This window comes from Fukomys damarensis, unplaced genomic scaffold (genome assembly GCF_012274545.1).
Source record: "Fukomys damarensis isolate Sample0158 unplaced genomic scaffold, DMR_v1.0_HiC HiC_scaffold_34, whole genome shotgun sequence".
NCBI lineage: Eukaryota > Metazoa > Chordata > Mammalia > Rodentia > Bathyergidae > Fukomys > Fukomys damarensis.
The window spans coordinates 24,598,577-24,603,076 of record NW_022900946.1 but is presented as its reverse complement, the minus strand read 5'-3'; the positions used below and the strand labels follow the sequence as shown (position 1 = coordinate 24,603,076).

The 4,500-nt window shown below is 43.2% G+C and overlaps 1 long non-coding RNA gene across 1 annotated transcript; it reads left to right on the top strand.

Moving 5' to 3' along the window:
- Positions 1-103: 103 nt before the first annotated feature.
- Positions 104-1,380, top strand: LOC104859858. Its single transcript, XR_779501.3, has 3 exons — positions 104-404; positions 722-802; positions 1,258-1,380. It is a non-coding gene; the product is annotated as an uncharacterized LOC104859858 (long non-coding RNA).
- Positions 1,381-4,500: the final 3,120 nt, after the last annotated feature.

The window sequence follows — 4,500 nt, the reverse complement described above, 5'->3', positions numbered from 1 at the left end:
GGCGGGCGAGCGGACAGACCTACAAAAGGACAGCGACCGCCACAAAGAGCAAGCAACCGGGCCGTCGCCGCGGGAAAGTGCGCCTGCGCGGACCGAACGCGAACTACTACTCCCGAGAGCCTTTGTTTGGCTCAGGCGTAGAGTTTCCTTTCCCAAGGGCTCCAGGCAGGCCCAGGACAGACAAAAGTGTAGCACAGTTTTCTGGGAAATGTAGTTCCGGAGCCGTAGAGTGCTGGAGAGTGGCGCAGGTGGAATTTGCCTGTCAGTTGGTCGGCGTCTTCAGCTTAGTCGGTTAACCTTTCTGAAAGAAAGGCCCAGGCCCCTGTTTCTAGGAATACTGGCAGAAGTGGACGGTCCCTTGAGGGGCTTCCCCGCTGTCCTCCGGAGTCAAGCACCTGAGGGCGGTGAGAGGGGCCCCTAAAGTTGACAGAATCCCCTACCTGTTCTTAGGCAGGTAGCCCTGACCAAAGTCCATCCTCAGGCTCAGGGGAGGGTCTAGGTGTCGGTCTAGTCTTGACCAGTGACCGAACACTGCCAACATCCCCCCTTTTTTGTTGTTTTGAGACAGGGTCTCCTTTTGTAGTTCAGGCTGGCCTTGATCCAACTATGTAGCCTCCGCAGGCCTTGAATTCGTGGCAATCCTCCTGTTTCAGCCTCTTGACTACTGAGATTATAGGGGTGTGCCGCCACACGGGTTCATCACCCCTCATTTTGATTCCAGGTCAGTTTGGGCCATAACCTCTACCCAGCCACCTGTGTGCCAGACTCTCCCCTGTGGTGGCTAGCATCCAGCATGGCTCCGGTAAGTCTTGTCTCCTGGTTTCACATCTCATGTGCTATTTTCCATATTACATAGGACTGGCCTATAGAACAAAAATAATATTGTATTGCCAGGTGTAGTGGTGCACACCTGTAATCCCAGCATTCAGGAGGTTGAAGCATAAGGATCGCTGTGAGTTCAAGTCCAGCCTGGGCTACATAGTGAGTTCAAGGCCAGCCTGAATTACAGAGTAAGACCCTGTCTCAACAAGATGATGATGATAATAATAATAATAATAATGATAATAATAATAATATTGAGGGGTTATTGGTATGTGAATCATGAAGCTAGGTCACAAGACATACTGCCCCTTCTTCCTTGCTCTCTTGGATCACTTGCTCTGGGGAAATGAACACCATGCCCTAGAGACACTAGAGCAATCTGTGGCGAGATCTTCATGGAAAGAAACTGAGGCTTCTTCTTCCATCCTCTGCCAGCTTGCCGCCCACAAAAAGGATTGGCTTTGGAAACGAAGCCCAAGGCCCTCACTGATATCTTGATTGCGACCTCATGAGAAGCCCTCAGCCAAAACAGTACATGTAGCTAGACATGGGGTAAAATAAAGTTTCATGCTTTAAACCACTTGTTTGATGGGAGGATTCTTTGTTGCACAATAGTAGATAACAAATACAGATAAAAAGTTCAAATAACTAATGTCGATAACTAATTCCAGTATTTGGAAATAGAGTTAATATTTTTTGAGCTAATATTTTTAAAAAGTGGAAAAGCACTGTGCAGGCAGAAATCCAGCCAGATGCAGAAGCCAGAAAAAACTTACTTGAAAAGAGTGTTGGGGAAAGCACAGACGCCTTTGAAGGATCTATTAGAGGAAGGCTGGTGGTCTCTAAGGAGGCTTCAAGGAAAGGGAGGACAGTGTGTTTCCGAAATCAGAGGTAAGGGGATCCCTGTCTGGGTCACCCTTTCCTACCTGGCAGAAATGTGGCAATGTGATTACCTCCAGTAACATAGAAAGTAGAAAATACACCTAATGAATGAAATGATGCTCTAGCTAAGATTTCCAGCAAGAGTGCCAAGGAGGCCTCCTGACTTCTTGCTGTTTTGTAAAAGAAGAGAGAAATCCACCATTAAATACAGCCAGGACAAAAAAAAAGAAACAAACCCAAGGATCAGTTGAATAAATAATTAGGTGCAGAAACAACTCCAAACTCCAAATTATTAGATGCATCCACCTTATAATCAACAAAGGAGCCAAACACTTTCATGGGAAGATATAGCCTTTTTAATAAATGGCACTGGAAAAACTGGCTTTCCACATACCAAAGATTGAAACTAGACCTATGTCTTTCACCATGCACAAAACTAAAATATAAATGGATCTAAGATCTAAATTTTAAAACAGAAACACTAAATCTTCTGGAAGATAGAATAGGTAGAACTCTTGAAGACACTGGTATAGGCAGAGGTTTTATGAACAAAGCCCTGACCACACAGGAAATATCACAAAAAGTCAACAACTGGGATCTCATTTAAAAGCTTTTGCACAGTGAAAGAAACCACCAACAAAGTAAAGATACAACCTTCAGTGTGGGAAAAAAAATGTACCAGCTTTTCCTTTAACAAAAGACTAATATCTAGAATATGTGAAGAACTCAAAAAAATCAGGCCCCTCAAATTTAAAGACCCAATCCAAAAATGGGCATCTGAAATGAGCAGGCACTGCTCAGAAGAAGAAATGGCAAATAATATATGAAAAAAATGCTCAACCTCACTGGTCATTCATGAAATGCAAATTAAAATACTGAGATTCCATCTCCCTCTAGAAAAAATGGCTGCTATCAAGAAATCAACCAGTGACAAATTCTGGTGGGGCTGTGGGGAAAAAGGAACTCTTCTCCATTGTTGGTGGGAGTGCAGACAGACAGTGCAACCCCTGTGGAAATCAGCGTGGAGATTCTGCAAAAAACTAAAATTAGAGGCTCCATTCAACCCAGCGGTTCCCCTCCTTGGTATCTTCCCAAAAGAATTAAAAGCATCCTACCACAGCACTATATAAACACCCATGTTTACAGCAGTACAGTTTGTACTAGTTAAATCTTGGAAACAGCCCACATGCCCATCAACCAATGGATGGATGAAGAAAATGTGAGTTTTAAAAAAATACAATGGAGTACTACTCTGCCATAAAGAAGATAAACTTGAGCTATTTCTAGCTAAACGGATACACCTTAAGACCATAATCTTAAGTGAGATAAATCGGACACTTTGTTAATATACCACATTGTTTCTCTGGTGTGAGAAACCATAAGCAGAAATAAGGATCAAGAGTGTAACAGATATGAGAAGAGGTACAAGGGGCAGGGGAGAGGGAAAGGCAAGAAAGGACAAGGAAAAAAGAAAATAGAAGGAAAAACATGAAAACAAGGCTTTTGTAAGTGGGGGGGTGGGAAAAACAAGAAGCGAGATATATCATATAGAGGTGTAAATTTCCTACGATGGACATTACCTTTATGTATATCTAAAAGGTACCCATAAAGATTCTGCTTCAAAAAAGAAAAAGCCAGACTGAACCACATAGTGAGGCCCCGACTCAGACTTACATGTATACATACATTATAGCCAGGAATTTCCAAGATTGAAATATCCCAGCTTTTCAGAAGTGGCAGATGCCATTTTTAATTTATTAAGGAATGGCCTTCACGGTGGTGCATGGCTGTAAGCTCAGCTCTCGTGTACTCAGAAGGCTGAGGCAGGTAGATTGGGAGTTCAAGGCCAGGCTGAACTATAAGGTGTGACTGAAAAAAGCTATTGTACATTATCATTAATACCCTGCAAAACAAAAACTCCTGCACACTCCAAACGCCTGCCCCATCAGTCTGCGTTCGTGAGCGTCTTTAGTTGCACTGCCGTGGCTACCTTGACGTCCTGAATCAGTTCCAGATGTTTGTCTTTCATGGCCATTTCTACTCTGGAGAGGAACCGCAAGTCACTTGATGCCAGGTGTGGTGAGTAAGGCGGATGGCCCTTCGCAGCAGCACTCACCGTATATATTTTTAAATCACACCCCATAAAGACACTCATGAGAGAGAATTTGCAGAAGTGCTCCAGAAAGTGGCTAGAACAATAGGACAGTGTGTTCAGAACGGGAGAAGGGTTATTTTGAGGTTGGTTCATGGTAATGTATCTTCTACTGTAATATATTTTTAAAGATTTACCATAGGGGCTGGGGATTTGGCTCAGTGGTGCCTCACAAGTACAAAGGGCCGAGTTCGATCTCCGGTACCAAAACCAAAACCAAACAAAGATTTACAATATATTCTGCTCACCCCTTGTACATAGTGAGGTCTCAAAAAAAAAGAAAAAAGAAAAAGTACTCAGCTGGGAGTGCTGGAACAGGCCTGTAATCTCCCAGCACTCAGAAGCCTGAGGCAGGAAGATCACTGCTAGTTCGAGGCCAACCTGGACAACATTATGAGTTCAGAGCAAACCCAAAGTTTAGTGAGAACCTATCTTGAAAAAAAAATCACCATTAAAATTTTCCACAGTCAAGAAAAGATGGTAAAAAGTAAAAAAAAACAAAAAAACAAAAAAAACAATCAATATCATTAGCCAGTTGGGAATTATACAAACCACAATAAATACAACTAGAATGACTATAATAAGAAAGGGATTGGGCCGGGGATTTAACTCAGTGGCACCCCACCTGCCTGGCAAGCACAAGG